At 43.8% G+C, this 22,475-nt stretch overlaps 1 protein-coding gene across 1 annotated transcript in view; it reads left to right on the plus strand.

Annotated features, from left to right (window-relative positions):
- The window catches only part of PACS1 (phosphofurin acidic cluster sorting protein 1), a gene marked incomplete in the record, with an annotated part of 1,397,033 nt that overhangs the window by 1,128,490 nt on the left and 246,068 nt on the right, over window positions 1–22,475 (plus strand).

Consider the following 22,475-nt stretch of genomic DNA (forward strand, 5'->3'; position numbering starts at 1 on the left):
GGTATGGGTGTGATAGAGTAGGAGGATCTATGAATCAGTTTTGGATGTTGGGGAGCGGAGTGAGCCCGAAGGGCAAACAGAGCGGGTACAGAACCCCCAGCAGAGGTGAGCGCCAAAAAAGATTCAGTGAGTGTAGGTGGGAGCTGAACACTGATAGTGGTGCTAAGACTGCTAGAGTCTGTAGTTAAACTAAGTAAATAAGTTGTAAAAGATAATTACAACAGATAGATGTGAAATAAAGGGTTGCTAGTCCTGGAAGAGGGCCCCTTTAGAAGGGATAGTACCAAAACTACTCTTATTAGGATATAATGGTACTAGCTAGTCAGGGAGCGATTGTGGGGGTTGCTGTCATCTAGTAGGGAAAATGGGGTAATCCCCGTGAGTGTGCACGCTGTCGAGGCTCAGGAGACCACAAGGGTTTTAATTACAAAACTCCAAAGAGCAGATAGGGAAACCAACTGTCTTTGTAAAAAAAAAAGTAGTTTCTGGAGCTTACATGCACTTATTTTTTTTAGAGCAGGATTCAGGGAGGTCAGTTCCACTGTAGTGCTTATACACCGGCCAAAATGCTTTCGTGGGCGGGAGGGAGTTTGACAGTGCTAGCTGAAAGATAAAAAAAAGTGGGTAGCATTAGAGATAGAGAGTAGAAGTAGTGGAGTAACAGCATGGAATGTGAGGTTAATGACATGTGGGCAAGTCAGAGTGGTGAGTAGGGTGTAGGAAGCTGATGTAAATGCAGAGAATAAGAGAAAATAGGTAGTTGAGATGGTGCATGCAGGAAGTGTAGGTACAGAGTTGCAAAGGGTATGATCAGTAGCATTACTTCGCAGTTGCAGAGGCAGACATATCACAATACATTCTTATGACACAGTTCTAGTTTGTAGCATAACATACTATTTCAAAGATATAAGCTGTTTCAGATGCCTTACTGCAGACTAAAATTGCCGTTTTCCCACCTATTAATAACACTAGGCAGCTGGCAATATGAACCATGTAAGCCCTGATGTAATTATACAGCTGTTAATATTACCAACAGTTAAGTGCAGTTCCAGATATCTTGCAACAGTTTTTAAAGCCATTTTTCAACTTAGTAACAGCATTAGTCTGCTAGCAATGTATACCCTGTAAGCCCTGTTGTATCTTTACAGAAAATATCACCAAAGCTAAAAGCCATTTCTGATGCCTTGCTGCAAACGGAGAAGCCGTTTCCCCACCTAATAACAAGACTAGGCAGCTGGCAATGTATACCCTGTAAGACCTGGTATGACTATGCAGCAGTTAATATTTTCAAATATAAAAGCCGTTCCTGATAGCTTAGTATGAACTGTAAAAGTCATTTTCCCTTGAAATGGGGAGTGTTATCTTTTACATGTGCAATGGCTGTGCTGACCAGTGGAATTCTGATAGTAGCTAACCTCTGTAATCCTGAAAGTTGAAAATCTGTGTGGGGTGGAGAATGGTATTGCATAGCCATAACTGCTTCTTCAGCTTTTTATTATTGTTCAGGGATATGCTAAGTCTTCAGAGTATGAATGGTTCAAGCCTGACTTCCCCAGCACAGACTGTGTGAGTATTGAGGCTGGTAAAGTGAGAAAATGTTTTGTTAGTGATTTTCAATCTGGTTAATCAAGTATATAGGATGTATGATATATTTACTAAGAAAAAGTACACCAGCTACTGTTATGGCCAGCAGAGATCTAGTCCTCTTTTTTTTATATATAGTTAAATACAAGGCAGAAATAAACTGCTCCAATAATCCTTTTCAAGCACAACCCATGCCAAAGGCATGCAGCTTAACATAGGTGTAATTCATCTACTCCATAAGTAACTGTTAAGACAAAAATGTAAAAAGTTCCAATTCAGATACAATGTTAGTTTAGCATGCAAGATAATTGGGTGTGCAAGACAGTTGACTGACTAAACCTCAGGGAAGCATGAGTTAGAGAGAGGAATTGTTTAAGAAAAGTAAGAATCTGAAGTAGTTAACTTCGTTTGATCAGCAACCTGTGGGTATCGGATCCGAGCCGGCAGCTTTCCTAGCAAAAGATCCGAGCTCCAAGCTCCTCCCCTACCCATAATACCCTGCTACCTATCTCTAGTTTTCAGATCTTGTTTGCCGCGGCTTCTTGAAGCATCTGAGAATGAGCTCCTAGCATTGGGTTGTGAGTTTAAAATAGATATTCAAACTTTTTACCTTAAAAATCTCTCTAAACTTGGTGTGTGGTACCTTTTTCCTCCCTTAAACTTTTTTGGTAGTTTTTCCTGTTAGCTTTAGTTTAGATATTTTCCCCCTCCCCCCTTCTGTCTGTGTGTGAAGGTGTGTGCGTGTGGGTCTATTCTTTTCTAAAAATGTCTGAAGGCCCCAAAGCAATTTTTTTCTAAATGTTCCGAGTGTGGCCATAAGTTGTCCCCAGCGGATGGCCACACTTGGTGCGTCATTTGCCTGGGTGTGGACCACCTTTCGTCGGGCTGCACTATCTGTGCAGCCTTCAACTCCAGGGCTTTGAGGGATAGGGGGACCAAACTAGTCTTTCCCGGCCTTTTTCCCAATGATTCGGCTTCGTCCTCCTCCCCCTCTGTGGTGCCAGCCGTGGCTGCGGCTGCTCCACCGACCGTTCCCACTCCCCTGGCCAGGATTCAAACTCCCTCTTCGGCTCAGGAGGAAAGGGACACCAGAAAAAAGGACAAGAAAGACAAGGAGCATGATAGGGACAGGCATTGTAGCCACAAGAGGCGGGTCGATTCAGTCCCCTCAGCCCCATCTAAGCAGCTCACCTCCCCCCTTAAGATCTCCGGGTCTTCTCCATCCCGGCTTTGTTCTCCGCGTTTTTCCCCGGAGCCGCAGGAGGAGACCCGGTCACCTTTGAGGTCATCTAGGTGGCCTTCCCAGCCAGCCTCGGCAGCCTCATCCAGGTCAACCAGAAGTTTAACCGGCGCAGACATGGGCCGGATGATGCATCTATTTCTTCAGGCCCAGCTGCAGATGGGAGTGCTCTTGCCTCCCCCCCCCCTCCGGGGGGGGGGGCTCGACCCCATTTTTCACCATTGCTCCTCCTCCGACCTACTATCGGGGTTCGGAGCTGTCGGATCCGTGTAGCTACGGAGCCGGGGTGATGGCGCCGACAGTGTTTCCTACTTCGGCGCCGACTGCACCTTCGAGTTTGTCGGGTCCCTTTTCGGATCCAAGCTCTCGGGGCCGTGAGCTGAGCATCGGAACTGGAGGGGTTAGTGTGCCTTCGGCTCCGTTGAGGTCGGAGCGCACTGCTCTTTCGGATCCAATCGGGTCATATCCGGCACCGATCCACACGCCGGATCCGAGGGGGATGTTTTCTGATCCTAGGGAGAGCAGCTCACCCTCGGCATTCAACGTTGTGGAGAGGGTCCTTTCAAAGGATTCAAGGCCCCAGGTTCTTGCTACGGATACACCCGCCATTCCCTCTCAGACGGGCCTGTCTTCCATCATCCGGCCCCAGCGACAGCCTGCGCCTACATCCCAGATGGTTCCTGTAGAGGTACAGGACATTGTTGGTGAGGCCTCCTCGGACAGCCCCCCCAAGGAGGTTCCTCACAAACGAAAGTGTAAGAGGCGGCACTTGGACTCACCCGAGTCCCTCACAGAAGACACGGACTTGGAGGAAGGGGAAGGTTCCCCCAGGTCACCCCCCCCGAGGACGTCTCCTTTGGAGACATTATGGAAATGCTTCGTATTAGAGGGGGGTGGTCAGCCCAAAAGCCTTCCTCTGATGAGTCTGTGTTTCTGGAGGCATTAGACGCAGGCCCATCTACCTCTTGGGTGTCCCCTCCTACCGATTCCCTGGTGGACCTCATAACTACCAGGGCATGGAAGGAGCCGGACACTGTGGAGCCAATACCCAAGAGACCGGACAGGATTCTCTGCCCCCCCCACAGACAGGACAGTTTGGAGCAAGGGTACCCTGGTGGATGCCATGGTGGTGGCGGCTGCCACCAAGAAGGAATTGGCAAAGGAGAGTTCCTCGGTACAACCTCCAGACAAGGAGTTTCGGACAATGGACCACCTCGGAAAGTGGATGTTCGCTTCAGCGACCTTCTCTGTCAGGTCGCTGAACTATATGGCACATGTAATTCAGCTCCAGCGGGACCTAATCAAAGAGTACGCTGGATCACCTCCCAGAGTCCATGTCTGCCGAAGACAAACGGACCTTCTCGGCTCGAATGGCCACTCTTAAGTCTATCACAAATACCTCTATGCGGCTTCTCTGCCATGCCACGGAGGGAGCGGCTAGAGCCAGTGGAGCAGGCATTGTCTTACGACAACAGGCCTGGCTCTGTCTCTGCAACTTTGCGGAACCCTTCAAGGCGTCCTTCACGAACGCCCATTTTGACGGTTATACGCTTTTTGGCAAAACTGCTACTCCAGAGCGAGAAGAATGGGAAGACATTGTCTGCCATCAGGATCCACTTCTCGGCTCCTCAGAGGTCCTTCTCCAGGAACCAAAGAGGACAGAAGATGTGGTTCCAGAAATCCCAACAATTCTTTTTCGCTCCGGACCCCTTGCCCTTCAGAGGCAGAGGAGGGGCAGGGTGGACGCCGGCCCAGAGGCAGAGGGGGGGGCCAAAGAATTTCGGGTCGAGGGAGCCCTTTTCCGATCGACCCATGCAGAAACCCTGAGGGGGTTGCCCGACTGCTCCTCTCTGGAGGCAGTCGGGGGCACTTCTTGGAGCATCTAGCACATTGGGAGTCCATTACGACAGATCGCTGGGTGCTCCAAATCATATCCAGAGGTTACTCAATTCCATTCCTAAGTTCTCCTCCCCGGTCAGGGCGCCTCCCCAATGTCCCACCCAATCAGAGGGACGTAGCAGCCTTCAAAATAAAGGAGCTACTAAGAAAAAGCCATCCAGCATCCCCCCCCCCCCCCAATCAATCCGGATCAGGCTTTTACTTCAGGTTCTTTTTGGTGCCAAAAAAGATGGGGGACTTACAGCCGATTCTTGTCCTGTCCACACTGAACCTGTCAGTCGCCAAAGAAAAGTTCCGGATGGTCACCATTCAATCCATTCTCCCACTTTTACAGGAGAATGACTGGATGTGCTCCATAGACCTCAAGGATGCTTACTACCACATTCTAATGGACAGATGATCCAGGAGGTTTCTCCACTTTTGGCTGGGAGCCAGCCATTATCAGTTCAGGGTCCTACCCTTCGGTCTCACCACAGCCCCCAGGGTGTTCACCAAGGTCATGGCAGTTGTAGCGGTCCACCTGAGGCTTCAGGGAATACAGGTTTTTCCTTACCTGGATGACTGGCTCCTAGCTGCCCCCACCAGGCATCTACTATATTCAGCCAGGGACTATTTCTTGCATCTCACCCACCATCTAGGGATCACGATCAACCACAAGAAATCCTCCCTTCAGCCTACTCAGATCTTGGATTTCATAAGAGCCAGGATAGACACAATTCAGTCCAGAGTCTTTCTGACGAAGGACAGACTCCGCAACTTAAACCTCCATGTTTTGGCTCTTCTACAGTCCTCGGCCCCTCCAGCGGAATTAGTCCTGAGGGCTCTGGGGTCCATGTCAGCGGGCATCAACCTGTCACCGCTCGCACGTTTGAATATGAGAATTCTTCAATGGACCTTACAGGTCCAGTGGTCCATCCTACGACATCCTTTGTCTTCCCCTCTCGCCTCGGGTGGGGGGGCATTGCATGGGCAGAACCGTCCAAGGCACGTGGAATCACACAGATACCTTCTTGCATATCCGTGTTCTGGAGATAAGGGCGGTGCTTCTAGCGTTGCAGGCTCTCCATGCCCTTCTTCCTCTAGAGACTATTGCAATTCAAACAGACAACATGTCAGTGGTCTGGTACATCAACAAGCAGGGGGGAACCAGATCTTACCCACTTTGCCGAGAGGCCATGAGAGTGTGGGAATGGGCGATATCCACCAACCGCTTTCTCAAAGCAACGCACATACTGGGTCAGTCAAACATTCTAGCGGACAAGCTGAGTCGAACCATCCTCTCACCTTACGAGTGGTCTCTGAACCCCTTAGTAGCGAAACAGATCTTCCTCAGATGGGGTCAACCTTGCTGCGATCTGTTCGCATCGCCTTCGAAAGCAAAGTGCAGCGAGTTTTTCGCTCTAATTCCTCCATCAGGGGAAACCCCCAGAGACGCTCTGGTCCATGCTTGGCCATCCGGTCTTCTTTATGCTTATCCTCCTCTTCCGTTGATGACAAAATTCTTACAGAAAGAATTCTTACAGAAACTCATCGGTTGGGGAGCAGAGTTATCCTCATAGCCCCATTCTGGCCTCGTCAAACCTGGTTCCCATGCCTACGGTCTCATCTAGTGCATCCTCCCTGGATCTTAGATCCCATTCCAGATCTGATTTCTCATCCCTTGGGATTGAAAACCCCTGACCTGGACAACCTCAAGCTCTCGGCTTGGCTGATCCAGTTCCGTTAATGGCTAGGACTCCCGGTATCTCATCCTCCGTTTAAGCTATCCTGGTGGCCGCTCATAAGCCTTCTACCAGGAAAGTCTACAAGAGTAAATGGAAGCGTTTTTCTATCTGGGCGGAGCATAGGAATTTGGATCCTTTTACGGCTCCTATCCAGCAGTCCTCTACTTTCCATCCCACATTTTTCATCAGGGGGCTAGTTCTTCAACAGTTAAAGTTCAGTTGGCAGCTATTTCCCACTTACACATTGGAAACAATTTTGGCCCCCCTAGCTTCCTCTAAGATCTGCAAGACCTTCCTGAAAGGCACCTTTCTTTTAAGACCCCCTGTTAAGGATGCAGTTCCTTCATGGGATTTAACCCTAGTTCTCCAGGCTCTGACTGGTCCCCCCTTTGAGCCTGCTGCTTTGGTCGACTTAAAGTATGTATCTTGGAAAACTGCCTTTCTGATTGCTATTACTTCAGCTAGAAGGATATCGGAGCCTCAGGCTCTTTGTAGTAAGCCTCCATACATCATTTTTCATAAAGACAGAGTTTCCCTCAGGACTAATCCCTCTTTTCTGCCTAAAGTGGCTTCCGAAGCCAACATCAACCAATCCATCAATTTGCCTGTCTTCTTTCCTAATTATCACAACAAAGGAGAGTTTAGACTTCATTGTCTGGATGTACATAGACAGTTGCGTTTTTACTTACACAGAATGGCTGTTATTCGAAAATCGGAACAACTCTTTGTCTCATTTGCTACGGTCTGTTTGGGTAAGCCATTGACAAAGGTAACCTTAGCTAGGTGGATTTCCCAATGCATTCTTCTCGCATACAAAAGCTCTGATCGACCTGAGCCCATTCGGGTTCGGGCACATTCTACCCGCTCTGTGACTACTTCTGCGGCCTTCTGGTCTAGGGTCCCTTTGGATGACATTTGTTCAGCAGCTACTTGGGCTTCCTCTCATATTTTCATTACACATTATAAATTGGATCTGATATCCAGAGGAAAGGCATCCTTTGGCTCTGCAGTGCTCCGGAATATCCTTCCATGAGGACCTCCCAAGTTGTTGGTAGCTGGGGACTCTGGCCCACAGGTTGCTGATCAAATGAAGTTAACTACTTCAGATAAAGAAGTTATGTACTCACCATAACGTTCCATTTGAGTAGGTAACTTCATTTGTCAGCAACCAACCCCTCCCTCCATCCCCCTCACCTGTAGTTCGTCCTTGAAGGATTATTGTTTCACTTCCCAGATGACATCAGCTTAGGATGTTCAGGTGGTTTTTCTTTGTGTTATTGTAGTATTCTGTGATACTATGGCAAACTCAATCAGAGGACTAGAGGGAGGTAGCAGGGTATTATGGGTAGGGGAGGAGCATGGTGCTCGGATCTTTTGCTAGGAAAGCTGCCGGCTCGGATCCGATACCCACAGGTTGCTGACAAATTAAGTTACCTACTCAGATGGAACGTTATGGTGAGTACATAACTTCTTTTTTCTTATTCGTTGGAGAAGTAGTTCTGTACACTGAGATATTTTGTTTAACACTGTTTCTCGTTGAAATGGTAAAGAGAGGACAAAATAATCTTGTTAGTACAAACAGCATCGTGTTAAGAGGTTGAATTAGTTACGTTTTGAAATAGCAGTTTGTATAGTGTTACAGCAATCAGAGAGTTAGTTAATGGTTTCAGAGAGTTAGTTAATGGTTGAGGTTATTTGATGAAATGAGACTAGTTCAGTGATGGGCTCTAACATTTGGAGGGCTGATAAATCCACATGTTTTACTGTTTAATTATGTAATTTGTAACTCCTTGGTGTTTTGGGGATATCTTAATGAGAAAAGAGAGATGCATTTTAGTTTAGGCATGGGAACATTTTGGCATTAATGTTATTGTTTCTAGACTGCAGTTATTCATTCATTGGACAAGTTTGAGTTGGTAAAGGACTTACAATGAGAATGGAAAGCTACTGAAGGGTGAAGTAGAGTATCAACAACATATTTATGGGTGTCAGACTGAGAGCTGAGTTAGGGTCAGAGTTGTTTAGAAAAGAGGAGAAAGGAAAAAAACTGAGGGGCATCAAAGAGCACTGATTTACTTTTAGTGAAAGTAACATTCATTGTATTGGTGGGGGATCAGAAGCAAACAGTAAACACATCATCAGTGAAGAGCATTTCAGATTAGGAGCTGAACCTTTTAGCAGTAGAGTAATCCTCAGCGTTTAAGACCATTTTGATTTGAGGACGATTGGCTGGAAAGGCCTTGAGAGCTAGGGGAAATGGGTCCAACAACTGACCCTTGGAGAACATTAGATTTGAAAAGTTAAGTAAAAGAGTTTAAGAAAAAAAAGTTTAAGAAAATTTCTTAGAAAAGTGTGCCGATGTGGTTATCAAACCATCTGATTATATATTTTAAGAAGCCAATATTGTTAGGATGCAATGCATACTACTAGTGATAGTGTGTAGTAGACTGAAAGCTGTTTTTCTCTGCATTTTTAGTGTAATTCCAATAAGAAGACATTTTATTTATTTATTTATTTGTTTGTTTGTATGTCTTTGTTTACTGAGAGAGTCTGACTGGGTAATGCTTATTTTCAGCAGTGGTCCAGGAAGAAAAGCTCCATTTGCTTACATTGCATTATACGAAGTTCCAGCTAAACACAGAGTAGCTGCATTTCTGTTTACATTTAAACATGAATAGTAGTTACATTTATACATTCTAAGATTTTACAGAGATAGAAGTTACAAAAGAGAAAGCCCACGTGCAACTTAGTGGATTGTACAGGCAGCAGTTATGTATAAAAATTGTTTTGAGATCTCAAGTGAGAGGTTAAGTGTATTCTGTTTAAGGAGAGTATACAAAGTCTCAACCTTGAGATGAGCATGTGCAGGGCCAGGATTGGTTAAAATGTTGTTTAAAAAAAGATAAAAATAGCCAGCAACAGGTAGACTGCGAGTGGTAATAGAATTTAATGGTATAAAAACTGCATCAACAGACCGGTTTCGACCTGGATTTAACCTGGCCTTCTTCAGTGTTATCAAAAAAACAGAATTACATACCAAAAGCCTTTAAATATTCAAAAGTAAATGAGAAAATAAACATGATTGGCTGACAAAAGGCATCATCATATATATTCATTAAGCCCTGGATTAAACAGAGCACCAAGTTTAGTAATCCATTTCTTCTCTTTGATATTAAGTTTATTGTGCCAACCAGATTTGCGAGTGCGATCCCCAATAATCTTGTCAATAATAATAAAATGAAATTTCGCTGCCTGATGTTTCAGTGTGTGTTTATATAAAGCATTAGTTAGTCTTTTACATTTTATGTCACTCAAATGCTCTGACAAACGTAACTTAAATGGACGGGAGGTCTGACCGATATAAAATGAATGACAGCTGCAACTTGCCATGTATATAACCCAATCCGTGTTACAATTAACAAAGAATATTATGTCATAAACTATACTATTTCGGCTGGTAAATTCTTTAGATCTCAGAATGTGTTTACAATTATTACAATGGCCGCAAGGAAAACAGCCAGTAAGTTTATCACCCAATATAGTAGTTTGATAAAGCTGAGGTAACATGGAATCAGAGTGGTGCTTATAGTGATTAAAGTGAGCCCCTTTTTTCCTTTCCTAAAGGAAAATGAACAAACATTAGGAATTAAGGTCTTTATTATAGCATCCGCCTTCAATATATTTCAATTGTCATTTACAATATCCATGAACCTATTGGTATTTCTACCAAAAGTAGTAGTAAGACGTAATATATTTGAAGACAAAGGTTTATCTTTATATATCTTTATATGTCAATAAGTCCTGTCTGTAATGACAGTTTGTCTTTAGGATTTCCAATTGCAGTACATTTTGTTCATTTACTCTTATTTCATTAATAATTAACAAAAGCTAGCAAGCACTATAGCATAGAGGGATAAAACCCTGACTATGAAGCAGGTGACCCAGGTTCAGTTAGCAGCCCTGGTGTCCTAGATGCCGACAGGGAGGATGGGCAAGCCCTTGGGAGAGGAAGAGGTAGGGGGTACATGCACAGTGCACATGATGCAGTTAGATTTCTATGGCACAGGATGAGGAAGGTCATTGCAGAGTGCTTCTTTTTGGGGGGGGGGGTCTGCTTGTCATCAGCCACATGGAAGTGAAAGGCAGTTCAGCATGGTCTACCCATTGGACATCTCACCCACAGAGGGTTACCGAGGTACACTCGAGGAACAGGGCTTAAAAGTAGAAAAAAACATCAGTAAGTCATTGCAACATGATGCCTTGATCTCCTCATTGGCCTTGAACATTGTTGGAGTAAGTCTGGGGTGGATGAGAGAGCTCAGTAGACCTGGTGAACAAGGAGCTTATCAATGACAGTTGATGGTTAGCTGCCTGGTGCAGGGAAAACAAAAAAAAAAAAAAAAAAAAAGAGAATTAACCAGGCCATTTCTTGTATTACGTTGGGTACTGCGTTATAGTCATCTCTAGTAATGCCCCAGTCCCCTTCTTTTCACCAATTTTTGTTAAGTTTTCTCTCAGACATAGAACTTTTTGTATGTTTTTTGTTTCCCCATCTGCTTATCTTCATTCCCACTTCCAATTAATTTTAACCCATTTTTTTCCATAGTCATTGATAACATGGCCAGTGATTTGAATGAGAGTGGAAAAGGAGTCTTCATCTCGACAGTTATGAAGACTGTTTGATGCTTCAGCTGTTCTAGGACTATCAGCCTTCTGTGACTCTGCACTGTTAGTAAACCATCCAGACTAAGTGCAGCCCATAGGATCACAAGCATGACTGCTCCTCTCCATATGTCACCCCCCCCCTGCACTGCTGCAATATCTCCTGGCCTGCCTGAGCTTAGCCAAAAGCCTTTGATATTTTGAGCAACCACAGCAGTTCTAACTGTAACCTCACTTGCTGTGGCTGACCTGAGCAGTCACATCACTACAAGGAAGTCTTATGGTCCTCATACGTGCGCATACCTCTCAAATGTCCAGATTTTCACAGATTGTCCAGGTTTTCTGGCAAATCATTGAGGATTGAAGTCAGTAAATAATGATGGACACTGGAATTTCAGACTTTATAGCCTTCAGAAAATGCAACTACTAAGTTTAAAAGAGCAATTTTTTAAAATTTGTCCCGTTTTGGGCCTTTGTCCTCCATTTTTTTCATGCTTTGTCCAGATTTCTTACACTAAAGTTGAGAGGTATGTTTTGCAGACATAATAAGAGTGAGCTACCACTGGCTTTGGAGTGCGAAATCCATATCCTTGTTACTGATTGACTGACTGTTTTTACTGACCAAGTTAGTTCTGATAACCCTAAGGTCTATTTTCAGTACAAGTAGAAAAAACAGTCCCTGCAAGTATGGCAAGTGCACGGCTCAAAAAACAGTAGTAGTAGAATAAACGAGAGCCAGCACATAGTGGTGTAGAAATCCAATAGAAATTATGTGTACTTTATTTTTTCTACTATTTTCAGTAGAAACCCAACCTGGTATTTTAACTGAGATACTGGTATATGTATTGCCTTCAGTTGTAACTGTTAGACAACTAATCAGATTGTCAACCCATTCCTCTTGGATGGATGAGCTGGCTTCAGCAGCTCAGTTCCCACCTTCCCCTCCTTGGCTGCTCTAGCACCAGAGCTAACTCACCTTGAGTTGACTGAGTCATAGTAAAGGCTTTATCCCTTCATGCCACAGGGTTGGGCAGTGGCCCCAGTAATTTTTTGACATGCTCGCACTCTGTCCTGTTTTTGTGACTCCTAGTATTGGAGTGGCTTTCTGAGCTTTCACCTCTTGTATGTCTTCCATCACCTGTCATAGGTAGGAACTAAGCTATCGGCCCAAGGGCCTAAGTAAGCCTAGCCAACAAGGTTCCCTGGCTTACTCCACTCAAGAAAGTTATTTTCCTGAGCCCCTGTCGAGCAGAGCCACAGAAGTGATCCCCGGGGTGTATTTCCTATTTCCTACCCACTCATCAAGATTTTTCTTGAAGAGTGCTAATGAGAAATTTTGCTTGACATAGATGGGTAGCTTGTTCCAGATTATGGGAAGTCTCTGGGATAGGAATCTATCCCTCCAGCATGTCCTGTTTATTGTGGTGACAAGGTTTAGGTCCCTAGAGTGTGTAGCTCTGAGGGATTGGGATTTCTTTAAGTGTAGCATGTCCAACAGCTCTGGGTTTGACATAGCTTTATATGTTAGGCAGTGATCACCTCAGAGTAGGTGATATGCTACAGAGTAAAGCTGGAGTTTTTTGCGATGGTCAGTGTAGAGCATCTGTTTGGGGCCAGTAATCCTCTTTGTGAGGTACGTCTGTGGCCTTTTCAGCTGCTACAAATGTCTTGTGAGGTACATTCCAAAAGGGGTATTGTACTCTATAATGGGTCTAATGAGTGTCGAGTAGAGGGGAACAATTACCTCTTTTTTCCTGGATGAGAACCCTTTTGTAATGAGGTATGCCACGTAGAAGGATTTCCTGACTACTGTGATGATGTGATTATCACAGGAGAGACTACTGTCCACCTGGGTCCCAAGGTCTCTTATCACACATTTGGCATTAAATAGATTGCTGCCTATGTGGTAGTTCATGGGTGCAGAGTTTTTGCCAAAGGGGATGACAATGCACTTTTTGGCATTGAGCTTGAGGCCATGGCTCTGACATCAGGCATCTGTCTCAGTGAGGCCCTTCTGTAGGATGTCCACATCATTTGGGGACTCAAGTATGGCTCCTAGTTTGCAGTCATCTGCGAACTTCATTAGCCAAAGGCCTTCTGTGTTAGCCTGTACATCAGAGAAGTAGATACCAAACAGGAGAGGTCCCAGGACTGAACCCTGTGGTACTCCACTTGTCACTGGTTTAAAGTCAAATTTAGAGTCTACAACTTTTACAGTGTGGTTTCTGTCAGTGAGCCAGTTGGCAACTCATCTTGTGACATAGGGATTTATACCTAGTTTAGCTATAATTCCAGAATGGGGGATGGTGTCGAAGCCTTGGCGAGGTCAAGATAGGCTGTGTGAACCGCTTTACCCTTGTCTACAGCTTTGGTGACTACCTCAAAGAAGTCGATCTGGTCCAGTAGGCATGATCTGCCTTTCACAAACCCGAACTGGGTGGGGTCTAGAGTTTGTAGTTTACCAATGTCTTTGTTTGAGTTCCATGATGATATGTTCCATGGCCTTACAGACCAGGCTCATCAGGCTAATAGGGCGATAGTTCCCGGGATCAGTGGTGGCTCCCACTTTGTGTGGAGTGGGGATAACTGTTGCTTTGCATCATTCAGTGGGCTCATAGCCTGACGTGAGGCTATGATTGAACATGGTGCTTGTGGGGAGCCAGTTCGTTCTGAAGTTCCTGTAAAACGCAGCCTGGGATGTTGTGTGGTCCCATGGATGCTGTGTTTTTGGCTTTAGAGAGTGCAGCTTTTACCTGCATAGTTGTGATTACAGGGACTCTGCATTCTTCTTGTATAGATATGTGCCCTTTAGTAGGTGAGAGGGGGGTACAGTTGGCACTGAACCTATTTGCCAGGATGTTGGCAATATCAGTTGGTTATGTAATTTTTGTGCTGTTGTGCTGTAACACAGAGCAGATCTGGGTGTTGCCATTGAGATTCTTGACATAGCTATAGAATGCTTTGTGGTTGTCCATAGAATCGGTGGTAATTTTGTTTTTGTAGCTAGCTTTGGAGGATCTTATAAGGGATTTCAGCTTCTTACTGAGGCTGACCAGGGAGCTCCTCCACTCACGGGATTTTACTCTTTTGCAACAGTTTCTTCCTTGTCTTGTAGAGTTTATTTGTGACAGGAGACCACAAGATTGGCTTCCTTTTTGTGGAGGATAGCGTCTTGGTTCTGTTTGGGATAGCATGATCCATGCACTCGTGTAAGTGCTTATAAAGTGCATTTGTGTCAGATTCAGCAGTCGTAATTGTATTGTCCATCTGCATGGGTGTCTTGAAGTTCGCCACTAATGTCTTAAGAATCATGAAGTTGGCTTTGGAGAAATTTTTTTACTGTGGTTTCCTTAATGGGGGGGGGGGGCAGGATGTGGATGTCTAGGGTAATTAGCTTATGGTCGGATCTGACCAACGATAAGTTGACTTCAGTTGTGTAACACCAGTCACTCATGTTGGTAATGACTAAGTCTAGGATATTGTTCCCCCTGGTAGGGGTGTGGATAAGTTGATCCAGAGTATTGGGATTTATGAATTCCAGGAAGCGTTGAGTGAAGGAGTTGGTACATGAGTAGTTTTCCCAGTTAATTAGTAGTAGTTGAAATCGCCCATTATTAGGGTGTTTGCTTGAATCGTAATATTTTCCAGTATATCAAGAAAGAGGAGTGGAAATCCTGGGGCATGGTGGGAGATCTATAGCAAGCTACAATTTGGATTGCCGTTTTGCCCAGAGTTAGTTGCACTTGGATAACCTCGGATGCATTATGCTGAGCAACTAGCCTGAAAGTGTGGATATCCTTAATGAATATGGACACACCTCTGCCTTTGATGTTCCAGTCTAGGTTAGGTGGCCGAAAAGTGTGGTAGGAGTTATAGCCTGGCAATGCAGGGGTGCTCTTTGGAGCCTTGAACCAGGTCTCAGTCACTGCACAGATATCGATGTTCTCCATTTTAAGGGGTGCCTCAAGGGAGTGCATTTTGAGATTTCGACTTCTAGCATTGAGTAGCATTACCCTCAGTTTTTGCTTGCCTGTTCCTGTTACGGTGGTGAATTTGTCATTTGAACCTTGCCTAAAAAGGCACTATAGGGGCAGCAAGGGCCTTAGCCGGTATCCAGAATACCAGGGGGGACAGGTGCAGGCCATTTCTGGCAAAGCATCGTGGTCTGTCGACCATGTCGTCCCAGCCAGACAGATATTGGAGCCCCCTTAGAATGACACCAGAAGCTTAGCCAGTTGTTGAAGTCAATCATTTTATCCTTGTACTGTGGTATTATTCTGGGCGATGGCAGGATGCTATTCAGGGCTAGGGTCATACCTGCCTGGCTACAGGATCGGAGAGCTCTTCCATGTCTCTTTTCATGTAGTCCAGGGAGGTACATCTCAGGTCATTCACAGCAACATGGACAATGACAGAGTCATATTTTACTTGCTGTGGAGTCACCTGAGTGCGTGGGTTATGTGGCGGATCCTGGCACCCGACAGGCAGCTGACAGTAACCTCCTTGTTTAGCCTGGTGAGTGGGACATCAGTGTGCCTGACTATAGAGTCACCTACGACTAGTGTGTTGGGTACATTGTTTTGCTTTATGGGCTGTGGTTGAGTGACACACTGAGTCTGTGGGCTGTGTGCCATTTGGGTTGTGTTGGGGGGTGGAGGTTGCTTCTGTTCTGCTTTGGAGATCTCTGTTGCTTGAGCAGATTATTATTGAGAGCCTCCGTGAATGTTTTTGTGTTTTTATGTGTGGATTTTGGTGGTGTAGGTTTACTGGGACTATGTGATGAGTGTGGTGTGGTGCAAGTGTTTACCTTCTCCTCTTGACGGTCAAGTTCAGTCTTGGTTCGAGAGAGCTTTACCTCCAGTTTGGCTAGGTAAGTGCATCTCTCACAGGTTGTAATGTTGGGTGGTAGGAAGAGAGGGTTGTCTGTGTACATGAGGCAATTGCTACATTGCCCCAAGATGCCCAGATTCATCATATAGACAGGATAGAACACTGGGAGCTGACCCTTGAACATGCCTGAATAAAAAACTATTTTCCTCTAGACAAGTGAGGAAAGTGAGTACAAGAGCTGTTTTTCTCTTAGCAAGTGAGGAAATAAGTACAAAAACTGTTTTCCTCTAGGTAGTGAATGTTGAGTGCTGTAGTCATTTGTAGCTTATTTAATGCTTACAACAAATTCTGAACAAGTGCTGAGCACAAATAAGCAAATTCAAGTGCTAAAAATAAGAATCTGTATCTGAGCTAGACTAGTTACAGGAAAGAAACAAGTGCAAATGTGGGCTTTTAAGTCAGAAAGTTGAAAGAGATGGAAAAATTGCAAAAACAGCCAATAACTACAATTTCTGGGCCAGAAACCACTCCTTATGTGGTAGACAGGTTACCTAGTGCTTACCACTCCCACTGATAAGCTAGCAGGCTTCCCTCCAACACAGACAGGCTTGGGAGGCTCAGAAGTTTACAAACAGTCCTGGATATAGCAAATCTGTATCTGGACTAAACTAGTTACAGGAAAGGCAGGAAACAAGTGTAATTTTTTTTTGTTACAGTGAAGCAGAACACAGGGAGATTCTAGCAAAGTTTTTTTTTTTTTGTAAAGGAAAGGGAGAGAGCAGAAGCAGAAGATAATTAAAGGTTAGGAAACTAAGTGGGTTGGCCTTCTCAAATGTTCTCTCTGTATTAGGTAGAATGAGCTAGTGACACTAGACTGTGTATTAGGTAGAATGAGCTAGTGACACTAGACTGGGAGGAGTGTCCCAGATCAAATTTACAGTATGGGCAGGCAACTGCAAAGCCACCAAGTATAATAGCAAGACACCAACAGGGAGAGAAGGTGGGGAACAATACTAAAGCTACTAACCTACACTCTTTTAGACAGTAAACACTACAGAAATGTTTATCACAGCAGAACAACACCAGTGAGCCACAAAATGAAAGTTTTAAACAGATAAAGGAGCAAGGAGACTCTACAGAATGCTTTTAACTGCAAACAAATAAGTTATATGATACACACCTTGGCAGGAAATCAGAACAAACAAATAGGTGCTTAACAAGTAGGGAAAATTTCACGTTAATACTTTTCACACAAAAAACTAGCTAAAAAGCTTTACAAACAGTGTGACAGTAAAACCCTTATTTATATCAGGCCCTGTAAGGCAGACAATTTTTGTTTAACCATTCAGATAAGTTAATAGCAATAAAATACAGTAAAAAGTATGCAGCAGGCAATAAAAGGTGCTATATATAAATTGCTAAAAGCAGTAAGTAGTAAACAAATAAGCAAAAAAAAAACAGAATACTTATTGTTGTATATCTCAGATCAGGGTTGTAGTCAATGCCCCTCCTCCACTCGACTCAGTGTGTATAGACAGAAATCCTCTCAAAGTTAGGGCTTAAATACCAGAAGATACAACCTTAAACAACTTTTTTTTAAAAGCTCAAAAGAACCAATGAGTGCTTACTCCAAGCCCTAGACCATCCAACCTCCACCAGCCAGTAGCCAATAAACACAATCCTGCCACAAAGGTAAAGAAAGGCTTCTGCTAATTCAAGATGGCCTGGTAATCTAAGGGATTCTTGCTGTTTGGGATTTTTCTTAGTTGTAATGACATATGTTCTTATCATATCATTTGATCTTCAAGAGGGACATTGTCAGTGGGTGATAGACAACCCTGCTTCCACCATCTCCCTGTGTTTGGACAACCCCTGTATCCAGCAGCTGTTAAACAGGCAAGTATGTCTGTATGCAGCTTTGTGCAGATGTCAGATTGTGATTCCTTTTTCTTAATTTGCTAGACGTGTCCTTTGCTAAGGGACTAAACATGCTGTCCTAATATGGGAGCACAATGTTATAATGTGCAGAGGTGGAAAGAGTATATACTGCATGTCCCAAGTCATGGAAGCTTTGCAAAAAATAGATTGGCAAGAATAATCGTAAACTAAGTGAGGAGGATACTGTCACAGATCACTTGATAAATTAAGAGCTTATGCTTCACACACACACACACACACACACACACACACACACACACACACACACACACCTTCCTTCCTTCCTTCCTAAACCACTTGTCCTGGTGAAGATTGCTGTGCTAGAGCATTCAGACATACTATTTTCACTAGCAGTCCCTGATGTTTCCTGCAGGATTTCTGGGCACACTGAGGGGTGTACTTATGCCAAGGATCTGCCCTTGGGCCTCCTCCATATGCATCCTCATTAGGTGCCCAAACCTCAACACTCTCTTCTCACTTAGCCACAGCAAAATGAGCTCAGCTATGTGAATGAACCATCAATATTTTGGATTTTACCCGGAGCTTGAAATTAGAGTTAAGTAGGGGGGACATAGACTGACTGGTTAATTTTGAGCTTTTTCCTGTCAGTAAGTTCTCTCTTCATAACCAGTAGTTTGTTGCAAGTCATGTAGTACTGATGCAGCTGTCTTGTAAGCATTTTTCCAGTTCCCTCTCCCATTGCTCTGGGACAAGACCCACAGACACACAAACATTCCCACGAGGTAGCTGTTTCCCTTCAAACTTTGGAGGGTTGCTGACTATTTTCCAGGAGGTAACCATTTCTTCTGATTTGGAGGTACTGTTTTTCATCTCAGCAACTTCACATTCAACAGGGAATAGCTGTGTTGCACCTTTGAAATCACAGCTTTACAGCCAGGAGGGTATTAGAAGGTGTAAGTGGGCCAAGTGACTCCATGATATTTTATGCCCTGAAGACTCCACCTGTGATGCTATGATAGGTGTACAACTTTGCAGAATAGCAGGTAGCAACTTGTCATGTATGGATATTTACATAATTAGAAAGGGATGAAGGAGAAAGAAGCAATACTGCTTTTGCATTAGGAAGATGCCTCCTGATGAAGAAAATACTACTGAAATCTGTTGCCACTGGCCACACACTGGAACCTGTAGGAGAGGAGGTATCTAACACAGTGTATAGAATTAGGGACTGTGTCACTGTAAGCCAGACTCAGCCGTGTTATTTTTCAGAAGGTCAGGAGTATGCTTAGTGTAGAGATGGTACATCACCTGCCATGCCATACGGAGTTTTACCAGTGCATAACTAGACAGTAAAGAGCCACCTACCTCATGAGGTATACAGAAGGGCCTAAGCAGCATGCATGTCTTTGATAGTAGACTTTTCTCACTAAGACAGGAGGTGCTCTTACATCAGCTTGGAGAGAGAAAAAGATCAATATGGGGATTTGCTGCTTTTGCTACCAGTCCCACCAACATCAAAGACGTCATTGAGGCCATACTAATGAATGTAACATTTCTGACAAAAGTTACTGTGACTCACCAGTTATATTCTATGCAGTGGTTTGTGCGACTGGATGAGGCACCAGGACATACTGCCCTTGGCATACTTACATGACCAACAAAAGTGAGATAGAGTTATCCCCTCGTACTGGATTGCGTGTTGGAGATAGAAGAGTATGAGGGAGTCAAGACATTACCTGCAGATATAATTTGCAGTTTTGTTCAGGCAACAATCAGTGCTGGGTACACTATTTTCTTGGATGCTAAGATTAAGGGCTGTAGCTTTCTGTAAAGCCAGGTAATGAAATTTAAGGTCCAGGCAGAACATCTGTATGGGTGTGATGCCATTTTATTGCTTAAGGTATAGAAGTTTATTCTCAGCTCTTTTGTAGCCCAGTCAGATGCCCAAGTTGTACATTTGTAAAATAACCTGAACTTTATGTACTAATCATATTGCCCTTCTCCTTGACAACCCCCTTCCTTTTTTATTCTAAAATTACAATCCTCTCCAGTGTCCCTTTGTCATTTCTGGTTTCCCAATCAGAGTTGTTTTCTCTTTTTCCATACCCCCTCCTTTTTGTTTCTCATCCTTTTTCTTTCTTTCTCTCCTTTTACTCCTTCAGTTTGTATTTACATATTGTATAGGTTATAAGCAGTTTTGTAGTGCACTAGCTGTTAATATGCATTCTAAATTATTTAATGCAAGTTTCATTACTTGTCTGCTATTACAGACTTTTATCATTCAGCTCTGCTAACCTCATAATTCTTTAGTGGAGGACTAATCATTCAAGGCTACTTAACAAGGGTAGTGTTTATTGTTAAATATATATTATATCATTCAATATTACTATCTAAATGATTGTATATCATTCTGTTTGTGGTTTAATGTTTATGACAGTGATACTTGCATTAACCTGAAACTGAAAAAAGTCCACATGGATAAGTGTTTACCCCAGTTAAGAAACTGAAATACAGACAGACATTTATCCACAGATGTACAGTCTAGCCATCCTCAGGAGGTGGCTGGCATAGTGCATTCCTTCTAAAATTACTCCGTCTTCAGAAAGCAGAAGCAGCATAGCATGCAGCAGTCGGAATGAAAATGGTACCATCTTGGGCATTCCTCCGTATTCTAGAGTATGTATTTTCACCACTATGCAAGCTTTCCATGTGCTCAAAATGCAGTTCCAAGGTGGTACCACTGACTTAAGTTGTTGCTTAAACAGGAGCTTGTCTCTCTCTGTGCTACCTCCCTTCACCTGCCAGTTGGAGCATAACTACACCTCAGAGATGCTTGAGACTTTACACAGGGAGCAGCCATCGTAGCCCTAGCTGAGAGTGATTGTCATGGGAGAGTCCAGCTACACATGGTCCTTGTGGATGGCTCTTTTAGACAGCTTGGGTCTGAATTTAATGGCAGTAGTGCTGAGCCCCCATGTTTGAGATGAATCTTGCTGTCTTGCCCATCGTGTTATAACCATGACATGGGGTGCATTATTCTGAGCCTCCATGTTTGAGACAAGTCTTGCTGTTTTGCCCATTTTATCATAAGTATGAGATGTGGGGTACATTATCTGTCATTGTACATATCCCTTTTCCATTAAACTTTAACTCACTTCTGTTTCTTTCTGTTTGTTTTTTTAAATGCATTATTTGACCCTTTTCACATGTTGATATTTATAGCTCTGATACTGTGTGCCTGCTAAGCTACTGCATATCCTTTCCTTTGTGCCATTTTTCATGTGAAACACTTTATTATATCTTCCCTTACAACATTCTTTGTGTAGTGTTTTGGACCATGCTATATTAGGGTGTATGGTGCATGTTCCAGCAGTTAATTCCATGATCTTCAACAATGAGTCCAACATTCCAGACACATCCTAGTACATTGGTGTCAATGTTTCATGAATGATGTTTTGAAAGAGTGTTCCCATTCTGATTGGCTGGAAAGGGGCTTTAAGACTTGCATAACATGTAAATAACTGTTTTGCTGACATACATGCAGGATGCACATAAAATATGTATTTCCTGTGGCAGACATGGATTTATGTCATGGTGGTGATCTGTGGGTATGTCATTAAGATGTACAATTATATAAAAATGTTTCACTTCGAAGAATGTAAGGATAACAGCTTGTTTTTTGGTTCATAGTTTTTATTATTACTAGGCTGTCAGTCAAGCCAAAAATCACATATTCAAAAGTTCCCAACAGCCTCAAGGAGGGCAAACAAGACAGACAGGAGAATTTGAGGCCGTGTCCATCCAGTTAAATAGGTTTAACTTGAAGGTGGCAAGGGTGCTGTTGTGCTTGACATGTAGTGGAAGTTTGTGCCAGAACATTGGGATATGAATGTATCACACCATGTCTTGTGTATCTGTTGATGTTTCTTTAACCTGGTGTTTGAATTACCATTTGTTCTGCAAAGAAATTAGAGGTCAAAGAGAGTTGGATCTTTCGTGGCTCAAAAGGCTAGACCCAGACTTTCACAGAGATTCATTCATTTGTCATAAGTGCTGATTGTTTTCTTTGTGACTTTACCTCCATGCCTGTTGACCAGCAAGCCTCCCTGGAGCTGGACACAGCTGATTCACCTCTTATCTCACTTAGGATCAGGCCAAAGGCTGTATGGAGGAGGGGTCATCATTCAGGAAGTCCTGAGGGTACTTTACACTATTACTGGCATCCTAACAATGGGAGATTTTTTTGTAATGGTTTAACCTTACCTGTGGTGGGGAATGACACGTGATGTGAGTCACTAGGTAGCCCACAATACCTTTCCATTGTGACTGCATGCATCCCAAAAACCACAGTGATCATACCTTTGCACTGGCAACCCTTCTCTGAAGGATTGTGGCAAAGCAAGACTGGTTCTGTCCCATCTTTCTCCCCCACAGGATCAGCACTCCCATATACCCCGCCAGGTAACAATGCCACTAAACAAACTCAGATAACCTGTACTGCTTCATCACTCTATGCCATCATACCTGCCATCTTGGCTTCTCTTTGAGTGTCTTGAGTCAGTCTGTCATGTGTATATACTGAAAATAGCCATTTTCAGGTAAATGTACTGGGAATGCTGTACATTCTGTAGTGTCTG

Source organism: Protopterus annectens, chromosome 6.part1, assembly GCF_019279795.1.
Source record: "Protopterus annectens isolate FY-2018-M chromosome 6.part1, PAN1.0, whole genome shotgun sequence".
In the NCBI taxonomy this organism is placed as follows: Eukaryota; Metazoa; Chordata; order Ceratodontiformes; family Protopteridae; genus Protopterus; species Protopterus annectens.